The sequence below is a fragment of the Tenrec ecaudatus genome, chromosome 8 (assembly GCF_050624435.1).
Source record: "Tenrec ecaudatus isolate mTenEca1 chromosome 8, mTenEca1.hap1, whole genome shotgun sequence".
In the NCBI taxonomy this organism is placed as follows: domain Eukaryota; kingdom Metazoa; phylum Chordata; class Mammalia; order Afrosoricida; family Tenrecidae; genus Tenrec; species Tenrec ecaudatus.
The window spans coordinates 93,452,766-93,473,651 of NC_134537.1; the positions used below are offsets into that span (position 1 = coordinate 93,452,766).

The following is a 20,886-nucleotide window of genomic DNA, read 5'->3' on the forward strand; positions in this document are numbered from 1 at the left end:
GCATACTTCTGGTGCTGCCCAGTTTTGGCATTTCTTGTAGCTTTGTTTTTTATCAATACCTTAAGGGCACCTTGAATTTCTTCCTTCAATACCATTGGTTCCTGATCACATGCTGTCTCTCATAATGGTTTAATGTTATCCAATTATTTTTTAGTATAGCGATAGTATTCATTCTTTACATATTCTACAGCTTTCTATATGATTCAATATTTGCCCACAGAATCCTTCCATATTAAACTACAAGTATTAACTTTGTTTTTAACTTCTTTCATTTTGAGATATGTTCAGGATGTGGTTCCCTTTGAGTTTTCTAATTTTTGGCCTTTGCACATTTCATTATAATGCTTTATTTTGCCTTCACAAGAAGTCTTTTGAAGTTTTCTGTTTGTGTTAGTCTGGGTACTTTAGAGAAACAAATCCACAGAAACTCTTGCACAAGAGAGAATTTAATAAAAAGGTTAAGTGCACATCAAGACTACATCCCAACCCAGTGCTGCCCAACCCCAAAAGTCCAACAGTAACCCATTAACCCATATGTCCAACACCAATCCACAAAGTACTCCATCTCACAAAACAGATGCAATGATGCCGAATGCAGGAGGAAAGCCAAGTCAGTGAATGAGTAAATATCCCAGCGCTGGCAGGGGTCTCCAGATGGCTGCTCTGGCACCTAGGGCTGCATAGGGGTAGGTCCATGTGGTTTCTCCTCAGGGGTGTCTTGCAGGAAGTGAGCCTAGCTAGCTGAAGCAGGGAACTGGCTAAGGCAGCTGCACCGTGATCCAACCATCAGAAAGCAAGAGACCGGAGAACTAGGAAGGCGATGCTCACTGAGCCGTTTATCCCTCCGCCCTTCAATTAACCCCTCATGTGTTTATCTGCCAGGTTGACACAATAAACTACGTCACTGTTGACCACTTTTGCTCCATCATTTCTTCCACTTGCTTTAGCCACTCTACATTCAAGAGAAATATTCAGAATCTCTTCTGACATACACTTTGGTCTTTTATATGTTTTTTCCTTAATGACCTTTTGCTTTCTGCAAGTATGATTTTCTTAATGTTATCATTAAGTCTTCAATCAGTATTCAATATGCCAAATCTATATTTGAGAAGGTATCTAAATTCAAGTGCAAAATACTCAAAGCCATATTTTGGTTCTCCTGGATTTTTTTTTTTTTTTTAGGTACAGTGTAATTTATTGATGGTGCCTAACAAGGTCGGGCTCTCTAAGCCCCTCACCTTCCTTCAGGGGGTTCCGATGTTATATTCTCAGTATGTTAAGGGATTGAATTGGGGGCAAAGACTCCCCAGCAACTGAGAGCCTCTCTTCCTCTAGTGCTGTTGCTGGGGCTGCTGGTCCAGGGGGGCTCTTACTCCTTGGAGGCCATGTGGACCATGAGGTCCACCACCCTGTTGCTGTAGCCAAATTCATTGTCATACCAGGAAATGAGCTTGACAAAGTGGTCGTTGAGGGCAATGCCAGCCCCAGCATCAAAGGTGGAAGAGTGGGTGTCACTGTTGAAGTCACAGGAGACCACCTGGTCCTCGGTGTAGCCCAGGATGCCCTTTAGGGGACCATCGGACGCCTGCTTCACCACCTTCTTGATGTCATCGTACTTGGCAGCTTTCTCCAGACGGCAGGTGAGATCCACGACGGATGGGGGTGGGGACACGGAAGGCCATGCCAGTCAGTTTCCCATTCAGCTCCGGGATAACCTTGCCCGCAGCCTTGGCAGCGCCAGTAGATGCAGGGATGATGTTCTGGGCAGCCCCACGGCCATCGCGCCAGAGTTTCCCAGAGGGGCCGTCCACGGTCTTTTGGGTGGCAGTGATGGCATGGACTGTGGTCATGAGTCCTTCCACGATGCCAAAATTGTCATGGATGACCTTGGCCAGGGGGTCTAAGCAGTTGGTGGTGCAGGAGGCATTGCTGACAATCTTGAGGGAGTTGTCGTACTTCTCGTGGCTCACGCCCATCACAAACATGGGGGCATCGGCAGAAGGGGCAGAGATGATCACCCTTTTGGCACCGCCCTTCAGGTGAGCCCCGGCCTTCTCCATGGTGGTGAAGACACCGGTGGACTCCACGACATACTCGGCACCGGCCTCTCCCCACTTGATGTTGGCGGGATCTCGCTCCTGGAAGATGGAGATGGCCTTCCCATTGACAACAAGCTTCCCATTCTCAGCCTTGACGGTGCCCTTGAACTTGCCGTGAGTGGAATCATACTGGAACATGTAGACCATGTAGTTCAGATCAATGAAGGGGTCATTGATGGCAACAATGTCCACTTTGCCAGAATTGAAAGCAGCCCTGGTGACCAGGCGCCCAATGCGGCCGAATCCGTTCACTCCGACCTTCACCATCGTGTCTCGGGGATGCGGCTGGGAATGCACGGGAACGGGAGAGGCGGCTGTCTGTCGCACGAGGAGGAGCAGAGAGCCTCTCCTGGATTGTTTTAATTTTCTTCAATTTCAACCTCAACTTGCATATGAGTAATTGATGGTCTGTACCACAGTCAGCCCTTAGTCTTGTTTTGGCTAACAATATTTGGCTTCTCCATGAACTCTTCCCATAGATTTATTCTATCTGATCCCTTTATATTCCATCTGATGAGATCCACATGCATAGTTTATGTTTATTCAGGGGAAGAGGGGAGTATGTGCAATGAAGAAGCCTTTGGTTTTCTGAAATTCTATCATGGGATTTTTAGTTTTGTTTCTATCACCAAGGTCTTACTTTCCAACTACTGATTCTTCGACTGCGTTTCCAAATTTCACATTCAAATTACTGGTCATTATCAATGCATTTTATTTCCAAGTTTAATTAATTTCAGACTGTAAAAGTTTTCAGAATTCAATGTATACATCACTGACTTTAGTGGTAGGTATATAAATTTGACTAACAGTCATATTAACTGACCTTTTTTCTAGGTGTATAGATGTCCTATCACATACAGCATTGTTCTTAGAAATAGATCTTGAAGTGTTCTTTGTGACGATGACTGCAGTACAATTCCTCTTGAATTTGTCATTCCAAGTTTAGTAGACCATATGGTTGTGGGATTCAAAATAGCCATTATTGCAGCTCACTAATGCCTTGGATAGAGCCCTGGTAGCAAAATGGGCTATGTGTCAGTGTGATGATGGAAAAGTCAGCAATTTGAAACCACCAGGGAGAAAGATGAGCGTTTCTATTCACTTAAGAGTTATAGTCTTGGAGACCTCCAGGGGACATTCAACTCTGTCCTATAGAGTCATTGTGCGCCGAAATCAACTCAATGGCAGTGAGTTTGGGTTTTTTTGGTTTTTTTTTTGGATATCAATCTTTGTGGCTGCCATTTCATTTTTTGAATCCTAATTTTTTTCATACTTCTTACCTTCCATATTTCAATTATTAATAGATGTTCCTAGTTTCTGTTTAAAGTTTGATTTACATCAGGCAGTTCTTGTGAAAAAAAACATTTTAGGTTGTTCATATAAAAGATGGTTCTTATGCACACATTTGTCTTCTGCAATCGTGACAAGAAGGTGTGCATCATGGAATGGCAATTTTACAGAATAACGTATTCATGCATTGAGAAAGTACTCGAGTGGAGGCCCAATGTCCATCTGCTGCCTTAATATTAAACCTATAAATATATGCACTTAGATCTATTCCCCATCATCCTACATAAATATATTTACATATGTACATGCCTATAATTAGACCTCTATAAATACCCTCTGTCACCCAGTTCTTTCTTCTACTTTCTTTTACTTTCCTCTTGTCCCACTGTCATGCTCTGCCTTCATTTGGGTTTCAGTAATTTCTCTCGGTTACATTGCCCTTGCTGAATCCCTACCAGGCCTCTCACACCCTCCTAGTCACTAATATTGGATCACTTGTTGTTCCCCTGTCCCTGGGTTGGTCAACACCATCTCCTTACCCCAGCCTCCCCCTCTACCATGTCCCCCCAGAACCATTGGCCCCGTTGTTTTCTCCTTCAGACTATTAATCTGTGAATAGAAAATGTGGCAAAGAAAGCTGATGATGCCCAGTGATCAAAACATATAGCATCTGGGGTCTTAAAGGTTAACAGATAAACAAGAGTCCATCTAGCTGAGAAGCATCAAAGCCCACATGGAAGAAGCACACCAGCCCATGGGACCACAAGGTATAGAAAAGACCAGTTATCAGACATCAAAGAACAAAAAATCATATCAGTTGGTGTCCACCTTCCCAATATGATCACTGAAGACAAATGTGTGCATAAGCAAATGTGGTGAAGAAAGCTGTTGGTCCCCAGCTATCAAAAGATATAGAATGTGGGGCCTTAAAGGCTTGAAGATAAACAAGCGGTCATCTAGCTCAAAAGCAACAAAGCCCACATTGAAGAAGCACACCAGCCTGTGTGACCATGAACTGTCGAAGGGATCAGGTATCAAGCATCAAAGAACAAAAAATCATATCATTGTAAATGTGGGTGAGTGCAGAGTAGAGACTCAAAGCCCATCAGTAGGCAATGGGACATCCCCTTACTGAAGGGTTGTTGGGAGGAGATGTGCCAGTCAGGGTACAGGGTAGCAACGATGAAACATATAGCTTTCCTCTAATTCTTAAATGCTTCCTTCCCCCACCTCCTCCTACAATTATGATGCCAATTCTACCTTACAAATCTGGCTAGACCAGAGGATGTACATAGGTACGTACAGATAGCAACTGGAAACATGGGGAATCCAGGACAGATGACCCCTTCAGGACCAGTGGTGAGAGTGGCGATACCTGGAAGGTGGAGGGAATGTGGGGTGGAAATGGGGAACCAATTACAAGAACCATATAGCCTCCTCTCTGGGGGATAGACAGCAGAGAAGTGGGCATGAGGAGATGCCGGACAGTGTAACATATGAGAAAATAATAATAATTTATGAATTATTAAGATTTCATGAGGGAGGGGGAATGCGGAGGGAGGGGGAAAATGAGGAACTGATATTAAAGGCTCAAGTAGAAAGCAAATGTTCTGAGAATGATGATGGCAACAAATGTACAAATGTGCTTGACACAATGGATATATGTATGGATTGTGATAAGAATTGTACAAGCCCCCAATAAAATGATCTTTAAGACTTCCTATTCACTTTTAAACTACATTTTTTGGGTAGAATGATCTATTTTAATAATTCAACATAACATAAAATTAACTATTTTAAAGTACACAATCCCATGGCATTTGGTACTCTGACCAGTTTGGGCAACCATCAGTTCTATCTCCTGCCCAAAGCTGTGCATCTTAAATCTGTTTTTGACTCCTTGAAAACTAAAATATTAATTCATCAAAATATGTTTATTATATCTTAAAATAAAAACAAACAAAAGGCAACTAAATAAAACTTTCTGATTTTAGTTTTATCAATAATGTGAACTGCTTACTGGACAAGCGGCACAGTACTGTGAATGCCTCCATTATTTCAAACAAAGCATTGGAGGAACTAAAGGCAATTGGTCTATGGGGACCCCCTTCATAGCTTCTTAGAGACAAAAATATACTTTATCCATTCCATTTCTTTCTCATGAAAATCAGCTATACATTTTAACTTTTCTGTTTCTTAACAATAGCTTTATTCTCTTAGGTTTGCATACTCAAATTGGAGCTTTGGGGGTGGGGTGGGATGGGGATAGGGGGTAAAAGATGGGAATACCCACAAATCTAGACAAATCTTCCTTGGCCTGTGCTTTAAACCTACATGGCATCTGGAGACAAAATTTCGTTGGTGCATCCGAAGATCTGAACGCGCTCTACCTGCCATCATCCTTTCTTCCTTTCTGCTACTGCATCCTCACCTCTAGGGAGGTTTGCTTACAGCTCCTCCCATAAGGCAGGCCTAATTCCAGACCTCTCCCAGTCCCGCACGCCGGGGACCACACAGGCGGGCATCAAAAGTGATAGAGAGATGTGCACTCTTACCTTCAGAGCACTTCATACCATTGATGGAAGAGGCGCCCAAAATACTTAGTGTTTGAACCAAATTGTTAGCAAACCACTGTGAGTCACAGAGAGGCCCAGCAAGTTACTGATCTTATCTGTAGAGAAGGTTGGACAAGGTGGAAACACCCCATGGCCGTGACTTCTTTTCTTCTCTTTAATCTGAAGCATCTTATAGACTTAAAATTCCAAGAAATCCCTAAAAGGACCCAGCAACAATAATGAAATAATAGACAAATGATCACAAGCACAAAAGCATAAGAATACTTGACTGGCACTTTGCTGATCACTGGTTCCTCTACTAATATTTCTCAGACTTAAGAAAAAACAAACAAAAAATAAAACCTCACTGCTGTAGGGTCACTTCTGACTTATAAGGATCCTACAGGGTAGAGCAGAGTTGACACTTTGAGTTAGAAGGAAGACTTTCAGTAGTAGATAACAATAGAGCGACAAACTCAGCAAATATTTTAGTTATTGTGGAAACCAGAGATCACTGTCCTAACAGGAAGACATCTTCATTCTTGCTTTTGTCTCTAGTGAAAAATATTCTTCTTCAAGGCTGAAAAAAAATGATGAGGTTTTTATAGTCGGGAAGCTAATGAGATGGAAAGAATGATTGTACTCACTGTAAGTCTGAAGACTTGCCAGTCACTATAAGTCTCGAGTATAAATTTCATCTTTCTTGTGGGGATTAAAATCTTTAGGGTAAAATATTGGGATGCTTCAAAACAATTCCACTACATTGATGTTTGTGAAAGCAATGTTGTCTTTTGCAAGACAAGTCTGGCTCCAGAGAATATTTGAAAGTCAATGCAATTTGAAGTTATATGCGACCCTATATGGATCTGGTATATACAGTTCTCCAGTGTCAGTCTCCTGCTGAGTCTCTTCTTCCTGATCAGCTCCAACATGAGAAAGCCTTCTCTTTTTCTAACCCAGGGGTAAAAAAGTGAAGCGCTTACCTCTGGTCAGGGAAGTTGTTATGCAGTGTAAATAGTTAACATACTCAACGGCTAATCATAAGGTTGGAGGTTCGATTTCACTCACAAACTTATATGAAAGTCCTGGTGATCTATAATCTGCAAAGCAGCATTGAAAAACTTATGGAGCACAGTTCATATTTCGTATACATGGGGTCACAATGAATAAGACGTAACTCGAAGGCAACTGGTTTGGGGGACTTACAACAGCAGCAGTGTGTTGACTTGTAGTTGGAGAGGCTACAAGCCAGGAAGAGTCATGTTGACAGGACCATGCTCCCTCTGAAGGATCCAAAGAAAAATCCCCCCTGCATTTTCCAGCCTCTGACAACGCCAGGTAATCTTTCCCTCTCCTTGACTCAGAGGCTACATCTCTTCATTTTGGGCCGTCACCTTTGCATCCCTCTCTTCTTTGTGCGTCTGTATGTTCATTCTACTTATAAGAATCCCACTCATCAAACTTAGGGCCAACTCAAGTATGATATCACATCAACTAATTTCATCTACAAACTCATTTCCAAACAAGGTCACATTTTAGGTTCCAGATGTACATAAATCTTGAGAGGGAAACTATTCATCACATATAGTTTCCTTCTGGGGATACAGATGCGGGAGCATGTTCATCAGGGGGTAGCTTTTATATACTCAGTGGGACCTAGTAGGAGGACTGGTGGCATGTCAGGTAAGCATTGGGGTGCTAACTGCAAGGTTAGCAGATTTGGCTCCTTGGAAGAAAGACTATCTGCTTCCTTAAACTTGGGAGCAGAGAAATCCTATGTAGGCTTTCCATGAGTCTATCTAAATGGCTCAGGCAGCAGTGAATTGTGATTGTTTTAGGGATGAGGTCTAGCTGTGTGACATATGAATTTCATTCTCACATGCTTTGACCAGAGTACCAGGAATCAGACTCGTTCTCCAAGGGAGTGGAATTCTAACTTCCTTGGCTTCCTCATAGGATCATCTGGCTTCCTACCTGTGCAAGTCCCCAATCCTGAAACATGGCCCTTTTTTAGGATGGTTGCTGGTGAAGGGTATTGAAAGTACCATGGCGACCAAAAGAACAAACACTCCTGTCTGGGAAAAAACATAGCCAGAACGTTCTTTAGAAGCAAGATGGTGAGATTTTTTTCTCACATACTCTAGAGAAGGACATCATGCTTAGTAAAGTATCAGGGCAGTGGAAAAAAAGGGAGGTTTTCAACAAGATGGATCGACACAGTGGCTGCCTCAATGGCTCAAAGATACGAACAATGGCAAGGATGGCCCAGCACTGGGCAGTGTTCCCTTTCATTGCACGTAGGGTCGCTATGAGTCTGAACCCGCTTGATAGCACTAAACAATAACAACCACGTTTAGTACTGCATGTGCCTTCTTTGACACTCAGCCTATGGTAGCATCACTTCAAGTTCAGACGATTGCTTTCTTCTTCAATCGTGTACAGTAGTAACGTTTTCTCTTTATGCTTACTCGTACTTTATGAACAGTTCAAAGGCATTTGATTTTGTGTATCATAATAAATTATGGATAATTATAAATAATTGTAATTCCTGGACCTTTAGTTTTGCTCATGCAGAATGTACATGGATCCAGAGGCAGTTGTTGGAATGGAATAAGGATTCAAAAAGGAGTGTGACGGAGTTCAATCCCTCACCTTCTTCTTCGCTTTTCATGCTAAATGAATGACCTAAGAAGCTGCCTCCTATGAAGAAGAATGTGACATTGGAGTTGAAGAAAGACACATTAATAACTTGGACACTCACATTGATAACCTGCTTGTTTAAAGTTAAGATGACTTGAAGCAGGTAAGGTGCCATTTGGATTGCATGTAAGCTAAATAAAGTTTAAAATCCTCACAAGTGAACTCACAAACAGCACAGTAATAAATGGAGGGGAACAAAGGTGCCAAGGATTTTATTCTACTTGGATCAACAACAAATGGCCATGGACGTAGCTGTGAAGAAATTAAATGACACATTATACTGGACAAATTGGCTGAAAACACCTCTTTAAGGTTTTAATACTAAAGATTAACTTAGATGCCTAAGGTGTTGGCTGATGGGGTGGGACTCAAGGTAAGGAGAAACAGATGCAAAACTCTGCAAATGGTCTGAACTTGGGCTGTGCAAAGTATGAATCTAAGGAGAGCAGAAGGGGTAAAAAAAAGTAAATAGAACACATAAAGATTGATATCCTAGCCATTTATTTGCTGAAATGCACTTACATTGGCCGTTTGAATCAGAAAATCATATAATTTACTATTTGGGGAACAACAAAACCAAGAGAAAGAGCATTGCACACATTGTCAAAGAGGACATTGCAAATCGATCATGAAGTGCAATGCTGTCTGTGACAGGAGTATACCTATCCCTGTGAAGGAAATCCAGTCAACACAACTCTTACCAAATTTTGCACCAACCACAAATGCTAGTCCTAAAGAAATGGAAGAATTCCACCAATTATTTCAGTAAGAAATTCATCAAACCTGCAATCAAGGGGCATTGAAATTATTAGTGATTGGAGCGCACAAGTTGGAACCAAAGAAGGAACAATAGTTCAAAAACATGGACTTGGTGATAGAAATAAAGCTGGAGATTGCATACTAGAATTTTACAACACCAATGACTCGTTCCTAACAAATACGTTTTTCAACAAAACAAAAGGTGAGTACAGATATGGACTTCTGCAGATGGAAGAAACAGAAATCACACTGACTACATCCATGGAATAAGACAACGGAGAAGCTCAAGATTGGAAGCGAAAACCAGACCCGTGGCTGACTATGCAACAGACTCAATTGTTCATAAGCAAGCTGAAGACAATGGAAACAAATCAATGAGTGCCAAAATATGATCGTAGTTTATCACTCCTGAATTTTGAGAATATCTCAAGAACAGATTTGAAGCATTGAGCAGAAGACTTGATGTGCTGTGGGAGGACATCACAGACATCATTCATGACGAGAAACAAAAGTTCATTTAAACCACAAGAAAGAGAAGATCAAAGTGGATGTCAGAAGAGACTCTGAAACTTATTCTTAATCATAGAGTAACTAAAGCAAATGGAAGAAAGGATGATATCAAGGAGCTGGAGAGCATAATTTAAAGGGCAACTTGAGAAGACAAAGTCAAATATTATAATGAAATGTGCAAAGATGTAGAATTAGAGCAACACAGGGAAGAACACACTCAGCATATATTAAACTGAAAGAACTCAAGAAAAACTTTGTCTCAAGTTGTAATCTTGAAAGATTCTATAGGCAAAATATTGAATGATGTAAGAAGTATCCAAAGAAGATGGAAAGAATACACAGATTCACTGTACCAAAAAGAATTAGTCAACATCCCATGGTTTTAGGAGGTAGCATATGAGCATGAACCAATGGTACTGAAGGAAGCACTTCAAGCTGCACTAACAGCATTAGCCAAAATCAAGGATTCAGGAACTGAAGGAATACCATTTGAAACTGTTTCAACAAACTGATGAAGCACTGAAAGCAACTTGTCTGTGCCAGGAAATTTAGAAGCCGGCTACTTGGACAACAAACTGACTGGTAGAGACACATCTTTGTGTCCATTAAAAAGAAAGGTGACTCAGCAGAATGCTCAAAGTATAGAACAATATCACTGATGTCACAAGAAAGTAAAATTATGCTAAAGATCAACCAACAATGGTTGCAGCAGGTCATTGACAAAGAGCTACCAGAGCATCAGACCACAGTCAGAAGAGATCCTAGAACAACGGAATGTATGTCCCTGCTGCTGTCAACTGGATTCTGGCTGAAAGTAGAAAACACCAGAAAGATATTTACTTGTGTTTCATTGACTATGAAAAGGCCTCCAACGGTATGGATCATAATCATCTATGGATAACCTTGAGAATAAGAGGAATTTCAGAACACTTCATTATGCTCATTCAGAACTTGTACATGGATCAAGAGACAGTTGTGAAAAGCGAACAAGAGAATACTGCATGGTTTAAAATCAGGAAAGACGTGCATCAGTGTTGTATCTTCTCACCACACTTATTCAATCGATATGCTGAGCAAATTATCAGTAAGGTGATTTATAGAAAGAAGGAGCATCGGGATTTAAGGAAGGGTTATTAACACAATATGCAGATGACACAGCCTTCCTTGCTGAAAGGGAGAAAGATTTGCAGCACTTGCTGATGAAGATCAAGGATCGCAGCCTTCAGTATGGACTACAAACCAATGTCAAGAAGATCAAAATCCTCACAACTGGACTAACATGAGCAACATTATGATAAATGGAGAAAAGCTTGATGTTGTTCAAAGGTTGCTATCTTGCTTGGATCCATAATCAAAATGCATGGAAGCAGAAGTCAGGAAATCAAAAGACAAATTGCATTAGGCAAATCTGCTGCACAAGACCTCTTTAGAGTATTGAAAAACAAGATGTTACTTTGAGGACTAAAGTGTGCCTGACCCAAGCCATGATGTTTCCAATTGCTTCACATGCATGTGAAAGTTGGACACTGAGTGAGGAAACCTGAAGAAGAATCAGTGCGTGTGAATGGTGGTGCTGGAGAAGAATATTGAAATACCATGGGCAGGTGAAAGGACACACCGTTTTGTCTTGGAAGAAATATGGCCAGAGTGCTCTTCTCAGACATCCTCTTACATACTTTGGATGAGCTGCCGGGAGACATCAGTCTCTGGAGAAGGACATTGTGCTTGATGATGTAGAGGGGCAGCGAAAAAGAGGAAGGTCCTCAACGAGCTGGATTGCAGCAGCGGACACAGCATAGGAACAATTATGGGCCTGGGGCGGGCTGAGCAGCGTTTTGTTCGGTTGTGCATGTGGTCCCCATGGGTTGGAATTGACTTGATGGCATCTGAGAACAACAGCATGCTATGTCTGACCAAGCTACGAATTGTTTCAGTCTCATAGACACATGAAAGGTGGACAATGAAAAAAGAAGACAAGAACTGAATGAATGCACTGGCACTGTAGTGCTGAAACTTTGGACAATACCATAGACTGCCAGAAGAATAAGTCAGTCTTCAAAATAGATCTGGAACGTGCTTTGGGAGCAAAGTAGAGAGGCTTTCCTTTGCTTAATTGGACACATCATCAGGAAAACTAACTGCTGGAAAGAACGCCATGTTGATAAATTAGATGGTCAGAGAAGATGAGGAAAACATACAATGAGAGGGATGGACACCAGTCTCCACAATTGACGCAAGCATTTTCAAGATCACGGAGATGGTAAAAGACAGCAACTAATAGCAAAAACTGAACAATTAACCTACTTTGTTTCACCCAAAACAATCTATCTCCAAAATCAGGGCTTCTAAACACTCCTATATTGGTGGTCAGGTCTTTACATGGTTTGTAATCTGGAATAAGAATTCCCTAGAATGTACAGCGCTCCCTCCAAATTCCACCAATAACATGGAAATAGAATAGCGTCATCCTTTAAAGTGGGATTGCTCTTGATTTCCTATCTTCTTAAACATGATATGAAAATATCTTTCAGATATGCTTTACTAACATTTTTATTTTGTAAAATCAGAAATCTCACTACCATTGTGTCAATTCTGGTTCATAGTCCCCCTACAGGACAGGGTAGACTGCCCCTGTTATGAGATTGTGACTGTTTAGGGGAATAAAAATCCTCATCTTTCTATTATTGACTGACTGTGCTTCCAAGCTATTGACCTTCTGGTTAATAACCAAACATATAATCACTACACCACATTTTAGCTAATACATGTTGAATATTTAATGAGACATATGTGTGGGCTTTTTCTTGCTCTTCTGACTTATTGATATTGTGTTATATTAATAAATTCCTAGTATTATGTCAAACTTGCATTCTTGAAATAAATTCTGCTTGATCATAATACATAGTATTTTTAAATACACTGCTGGAACTTATTTGGCGGCATTCTGTTTAGAATTCTTGTACTTATATTAATATTAAAAACAGGTAGTGAGGGGTTTTCATGCTAAGTTTGTAGGCATTGTATCTGGCATAAAAGCTACACAATGAAATTTAAACATTTTCATTTATTTTCTTTTTCTAAAAATGTATAATAACATAGGTCACTGGAGCTCCTTGGAACATTGTAGGAAGTCACCCCTAAAAGAACAGTCTGACCCTGTGGTCTTTGTCTAAAGCAAGGCACACCCAGGCAGACAAGGAAACATAGAACAAATTCAAAAGTCGAAGACTTTGAACATTTTAATTTTCAACAAAATAATCTCTTTCATTTAGGTTGGACCCAGTTTTAAAGGACCGAGAAGTGTAAAATCATTTGATATTATCTCCTATTGATTTAGACGCATACTCAGTAAACTCTGTTGTCACAGATCTGTAGTGTGTCTTTCCTTAAGAGCAATCAAACTGCAGAATAAAGAGTGGATATGCAGCAGGAAAGAGAATCTGAATCAAGAATGGAATACAGTGCCCAGCAAAAGGATTAATATTAGAGATGGGTCAGGGTCAGGGGTGAAGGAAGCGGAGGGAAGAGGGAGTGGGAGGAGGGACAGCTATGGGATGAGGGTCAGGGGTGGGCTGGGGATCAGGTATGAGCTGAAGGTCTGAGATGCGGTTAAGGTCAGAGATCGGATGTAGGTCAGGTTTGGGGTGGGCCTAAGAGATGAAATGAGGGTCCGGGAGGTGGGGGGAAGATCAGAAATTGTGTTGGGCCTAGAGTTTAGTATTCCTATAAAAGAAAAATGTACATTGATAATGTTCTTAAGGCCAGAATGTCTACTTCCAGGGAAGAATAATCCAGTGAAGTCCAATATTTATTACAGAACAGCTCAAGAAGAGCTTCTGGTTAAAGGAGTCTTTGCTCTTTGGTGAAACTAGCTTGAACATCACAGAAGAGCCCAAGTCACGTTCACTTCTACTCTTCCTACCTTTATAGTCATGCAGACCAATGTGTGGGTCTCGTGGGGAAGGCATGCGGAGGGTTTTTCACGCTGTGACCCTTCTCTTTTTTTTTTTTAAATTTTTATTTATTTTTTAATGTGTCCCTTATGTTTGTGGCATATAATAATACAAAAGAAAACATATTCTACGTAGTGGCACAGTCTATCTCCTCAAATCAGTGACAGTATCCCGTTAAACCCCGCCCTCCAGTTGTGGGTCTTTTTTATTCAGATTCCCCACCCTGGGCTCCCTCCTTAGCTTTCTGTCCCTTCCTGTTCCCCCTTTCACTCCCCCACTCCTGGCTTCATCTTGTCTTTAAAGTCTTATCCTTTGGCATGAAAACCAGTTTTTTTATGCCCTTTTCCCCATATAATAATGGTGTCATACAATTTTTATCTTTATGAGATTGACTAACTTTGCAGAGCATTTGATTCTCTAATTGTGTCTGTGTCTTGAGTTGTTTCACAGACGCCTCATGTTTTTAAGAATGGATAACACCCTGTTGCGTGAATGTGCCAGAGTTTGTTTATTGTAGTTGAAAGTCTTAATTCTGAATATTTCTCCTGAACAACCCAAGTACACGCAGCACCTGAACCACCTCGCTCAGCCCTCAGTTCCACCAATCATTGTTTAAGAGCCATGCTTTATACATGCTTAAGTTTGTAGAATAATTTGCCTTACAATATGAGAAAATTCTGGCTCAAAATATGTATTGTTTCATGTTATAAGGAACCCATTTTTTAAAAAGGAAAGGAAAAAGAAACCCAGAAGGAGAGCAGAAAGATGTGGCCGGCCGGCTGCTTCCATGTTAATGCCCATGGCCTCGGAGATTCTATAAGGCAGTTCTACTCTGTCCTACAAGGTTACTGTGAGTCAGAATCAATTCAGTGCCATACAGCAATCAATCTATTTGTAAATACACACATAAACTTACAAATTCCATGCATTCCTATTGATAATTGTTCACTATGCCCCTAATCAAGTCAGAACAGTTTGCTTAAACATCTTGTTACCCCTAAAAAATAAATGTAAACAGTGGTCACAATTATAAATTGGTATTTTTGAAGCATACATTTTCACTTGTTAATTCTTTCCATATAAAAATTATTTTCTTCAAAAATGATAGGGTTCTATTTGTTGTTGTTTATGTCTTTGCATTTCCCATCCAGCCTCAAGATATCTCCCATAGCTGAAGATGTAATTCTATGGTATTATTTTAAAATACTAGCTCTTTAGGCAAGTTAAGTCTAACCTACTGATCACCAAACTGAACCTTATTCCAGTTTGTAGAATAATGATGATTCATTCTCTTGTCTCCATCGACCAGGCCTCTACATGAGAGTCTGACTCAGAGAGTCTAGGAATGGCACCTACAAGCTTCCAGAATTCCTTCTGAGACTGTCTACGGGCTCATATAAGTTGTCTATGAACACCATAAATCGATTGCAATAGATGAAGCTCAGAATCTATTTGTCATGACTTTACACCCTCAGCATTAGAGGGAATATTTGTTGATCTAGAAAGAACCACAATCAGGAATGTGGCCCCCAACTAATGACAACCTTGTACACAAAAGAACAAAGCACTGCCCGGTCCTCCATCATCCCATGTCTGCTCCTGGATCTGGCCATTGTGATCCTTATGGTTTTCATTGACTTGATTTTGACATGGATCCCGTGGTTTTCTCGCTAAGTCTCTGAGTCTGGTGGTGCCACCAAAGCCGGTTAGGCATGAGAGCACCACACAAGTCGCACTGGCAGGTGGATGGTGCCAGCTTTCAACGTGCAATGGCCAGGACAGGAGCCTGAATGTCTTTCATGGAAGGTGAAATCCTACCACAGAACAGCCACAACCTTTCCTATCCAGGAATCAACCAACCGAGCAACCAAAGATCTCACCTCCATCAAGCTGTTTTCAACGTGTAGAAAACAGATGCCCTGGAAATAGTCAACCTCTTCTGGCTTGCCCAGGACTTCCTAGCGTTAGCACAGAAAGTCCCATGTCCCAGGAAATCCCTTTGTCTCAGGTAAACCTGGACAGTTGGTCACTGTAGCCCAATTACTCTGTCTTATCCAGAGCTATGTTAAGAATCTTTACATCCCATGAATGATTCAAAGCAAGAGATCCCCGAATGCTGAAACTAACATTTAGAATTGAAATAGAGCTTGGAGACATCTACGCCTGCTTGAAAGCAGTGCTTCTCCTATTTTGATGTGCATTGGAGTCCGTCTGAGATCTACCCATTTCTGATTTCACAAAGCTCAGTGGAGGCCTGGAAGTCAATGCTTCTTGTCCACACACCACACTCTCAGCAGGAACTCATTAGTGCATGTCTGATGAAGGCAAATTAAATGAACCACGAGAGAATGGTCGATGGCAGGCATAATATAAGGATGATTGAAAATTCAGACTCAGAACTCTCGAGGCTCCAATGCCCACCAACATAGCATTACATCAGCAGGGTTATTTCCTTAAGAGTTTACGGATTCGGTCACCATCATTTGCCTTGGCAAGGTCCCTGGAGGATGAGGCAAACAAAAGCCACGCCAACCCACCTACATGCTCAAGAAAAAGCAGTGTAAAAGGGGAAGAGGAACTGATTCATTGCGCTCCCAAGCGGCATCCAAAACCTCCCAGTCACCCAAGATAATGATTTATGAAAACCCAGCGCTTCAGTCATTGCCCCTGTTTATAGTTCTGAATTATAGATGCAGGGAGAGCTAAAATGGAAAATACTCTGGTCACCCTGCCCACCTACCAGAGAACAAATGGAAATGCTTCCTGTTCCATAATTCATTAAGAAACAAGGCTCCAGGTTGTGTTCCCTGGTTTTGGCTGAAGTGGTCCTTTTTATTTTTTTCCCCCAAATATGCCACCTCCACATTGGTTAGTCACAGTTCCTTGTACAAAACCAAGTAATTTTCGCTCCAGCTAAAATTTCTACAAAATGTTTGCTCCTTTCTGACTTGGAAATTTTGCTCTTACCACCACCACCACCACCACCACCACCACCACCACCTCCACCACGACCACTACCACCACATAGTGTCCCCCTGTTCAAGCTTCCCAGCCCTATAGATCTTGGTCAGAGATTTGTTTATAGAAAGATACAGCTTAAGTCTGAGCAATAGAAGGGATTCATCCCATTTTTATAACTTTTTTCCAATATATTATGTAATGGGGAGGGGACGCTTTCATTTTCAGTCATTTATTATAAAACGCACATGCACACACATGTGTGCTCACTCACGCACACACTCCATCTTTTAAGTGGACAGAAGCTTCTTCAAGGCAGAATCCAGAACATCCTTCCCTATACCCCACAGTGCCTGCTCGTTTCAAAACCAGGGCCAATAGATATCATTGACTATCAAATTGTCAGCTTGGTTTACTGAGAGCCTCGTGAAACTAGTGGATCTTTCTTCTGAAATGTAAGGCCCGTAAAAGACCACAACTGAAATAATCTGATTAACGAGTCAGGAGTAGATAAGGTGAATAAAGGGATTATCACTACCATCAACCCTTTAGCAAGCTCATGATTTGGATTGTTTTCCCAGTGCCCAGGGTTTGGCATGGCACATTGTGGGAAGCCGCAGCTCTCGCCGCCATTACAAGATGGCGCCGGGCAGTCAGGGCGGTGGCCCAGTTAAGTGGTAAATAACCACTTAGAACATGCGCACTGCTTAGATGACGTAGTCATAACTCCACCCTGAAGTATGCTAATAAGGGTTCTGGCGAAAGCACCAATCAATGCACAGCACGTCCCCATAGAGCGCATATAAGCAGCAGTAGTTTGGGGCTTCGGGGTCTTTTTCCGCATCTGCAAATCGAACCCGCATTAAACGCCTGTGGAAGAATCCTGTTGTGGCGCGTCCTTCTTGCTGGCGAGACTGAGCGCGCGACAGCACATGCCCCAGTGAACTCTCTCCATCAAAAGAGCATAGAACCTGACCTCAATGGTGAATTTACCAATGTTGCTCAATTCCTCAGTCCAAGTGAGAGCATGTAAATGAATGCTGCAAATTATAAAGTAACATATAGCTTCCAGTTTTTTATATTCTCTGGCTTACAACCAGCAACGTCCAGGAGGAAAGATTCGCACCCAGCCTCCTCAACTTAACTGAGGTTTTATAAAACACAATTATGAGCTGAAGTTCAATCTGTCTTATTGACACTTATAGAATCTTCCCTTCGTAAGGAAGGCTTAACTTGGGCTTGAGAGTAGCCTTAGGAACCACAGAAGGTAGGATACACTGCAAATCGCTCTGAAGTGTCACACTCAGAAGAAATTGGCAATTTTATATACTTATGTAAATATTCAAAAGAAATCATTTGACTAGGAAAAAAAGCCCCCAAATATAGATTTAGTTTTAATGAAACCCTAAGAAGCTGACTTAAGCACACACACACAGCTCACCCAAATCGGCACTTAACTGGTGATATTTCAAGGACTCCACTAATTGCTTTCAGTGGGTAGTGCACAACACAGCAACTAATTGTTCCTCGGTTATCTTGCTTCAGGACTATTTGTGGTCAGGCATGTCACTTTGAGGAAAGTTAGATGTGCATTCAAACACTTGTTATGCTGCTCTTTCACCACAGAGCTCATTTTAGTTCAAGAGCTCTGCTTCCCAGGTGACAGAGTTGGAAGGAACTTCTCAAGAGTCACAGGTAACCTTAGACGAAGAGAATAAAGATTACACTAGGTATTCATTTGATACTAGGCCAAGTGTCTTCCACTGCATTTCAATTCAGTACCGATCAATAGACATTTATTTAACGCTACAGTATGCAAAGCACAGAATGAGGCTCTGAGGGGCTTGAGGAAAAAGCATCATGGACTCACATACTGTATGTGCGGTTCTCCCATTGTCCTGAGCCTCTTTTACAAGGGCCTCCCAGGCGGGTCACATGCTCTCTCTCCAGTCCTACTATGCTGTAATTACTACTGCTATTCTACGCTACAAATTACTGAGCAATTTGTTATGCAGATAAATACATAATGTACAAGAAGGACACTTTTCTTTATATGCATAGTAACTGAAGTCTCCATTTTGTCATACCTAAACATCTTTAAAAAAAACCCACATTTTTCAATGGCCTTATTAGTAGAAAGCATGACTTACACATGTTTTTCTGGACCTACTAAATAGCCTTTTCTGCCTAAGCAGCCATGAATTAGGCAACAGAACCACAGCCCTCTCCCTGGGGTCCCTGACTAAATGGTTCAAGGGAACTCCCTTTATGAAAAGACTAATTATTCCTATATTGTGAGTTGAAAAGATAATTTTATCTCTTACCCTTCTTTTTCCTGGAAAATTTATCCAGAAGGTCTAGGTCAATTATCTATAGAGACTAAAGATGTGATGTGGTCTGGTATGGTCTGGTGGGGCGGTGGGATGGGGTATGGTGTGGTGTGGTGTGGTGTGGTGGGTGGGGTGGGGTGGGATGGGGTTGTGGGTGGTGGGTGTGGTCTGGTGTGGTGTGGTGGGTGGGGTGGGATGGGGTGTGGAGTGTGGGTGGGGTGGAATGGGAAGGGATGGAAAGGGTTGGGATGGAATGATGTGATGTGAGTGTATGTGTCACAGAAATGCCAATAGACATCCAATGTTGAGGGAGCACGTTCTAAGGGTGGTTAGAAGAAACCAGCTGGAATTCAAACATAAAGACGCAGTAAAGGAGTAGAGAATATGCCAAAAACATGGTACATGAAAAAGAAGGTGGGATGATGACATGATGAACTGCCTTGATGTCTGGTGAATCCCTTCTGACCATGGACCAGGAATGTCAATAGCCTTGCTGTCATGCAGAATGTATTGGCAAGTGAATAACTAGAGTGATTACTGGTAGGTTAAAATGTAGCACATTATTTGATTTCCCCATTGATTCATTTTTAACTTATTCTAGTTTTTAATATTTTCTGTTTACTTTTCTATTGGAGTTTTATCTTTTTTATTTGTTACTGTTCTTAGGCCTTTTAAAAACAAATGTTTCTCTGTATGTAAAAACCATAACAAGTAAATCTATGGAGACAGGATTAATGGTTCCTCGGGGGTATGGCAGGAATGGTTGAGGAGAAAAGGGGAGCTAATGATAATGATTGCAAGAATGAAGAAAATGGTCTAGGGGAAGGGAGAGGAAAAGAGAGGAGCTTATACCAATTAGAAAATATTTTGGAAATGATGATGGCAATATATGTACAAATATGTTCAATATAATTGACTTATGGAATGTTGTAAGAGCCCCCAGTAAAATAAGTTAACCAAAAGGAAAAGAAAATGTTCTGAGACTGACTGTGGTGATGATTGTGCAACTCTTCTTGATGTGACTGAACTATTGGATTTTATAGTATGCGAATTATATACTAAAAAGACTTTTTAAATGTTTAAATTAAGTTTTCAAAATAATTTTTAAAAATCTGTATTTAAATGCCTACACATTGTATGAATAATTTAGCTTTAGACTAATTTTGTTACTGTGTCATCAAAAAGATATGTTGTAGTTCTGCCCCCGGTGCCAGTGAAGGTGACTTTGGTAGGATTTTCTTTATAGGAGGGGCTTTCCTTTACAGATGTTATGGTTACATATTTTTTAAATCTTACCTGAGAAGGTCCTAATACTAATCCCTTCCGAGTGGTGTTATTTCAAAGAGAAGAAGGATATATTTGAAATATATATATATATATATATATATATATATATATATATATATATATATATACACACACAAAAGGAATACATCAAATAAGGAGTCATCTACAAGCCATGGAACACCAAGAAATGCCAGGCAAGATTCTTCCTTTAGAGATGACAGAGAAATAGACAAAATGGATTCAACAAAGTCCCAAATTTAGATTTCTAGCACACCAACCTGTGAGACAATAAATATCTGCATTTTAAAAGCAATTACCACATATACTTGTGTTAAAGCCAAGTTTTTCAGCACATTTTTTATGTTTAAAAAGTCCCCATCGGGAAATTGGACATCCCCTCCCAGAAAGGCTGTGGGGAGGTGACAAGCCAGTCAGAGTGCAGTGT

General features: G+C 41.1%; 1 pseudogene; it reads right to left on the minus strand.

Annotated features, from left to right (window-relative positions):
- Window positions 1-1,292: 1,292 nt before the first annotated feature.
- Window positions 1,293-2,437, minus strand: LOC142455052 (glyceraldehyde-3-phosphate dehydrogenase-like; annotated as a pseudogene).
- Window positions 2,438-20,886: the final 18,449 nt, after the last annotated feature.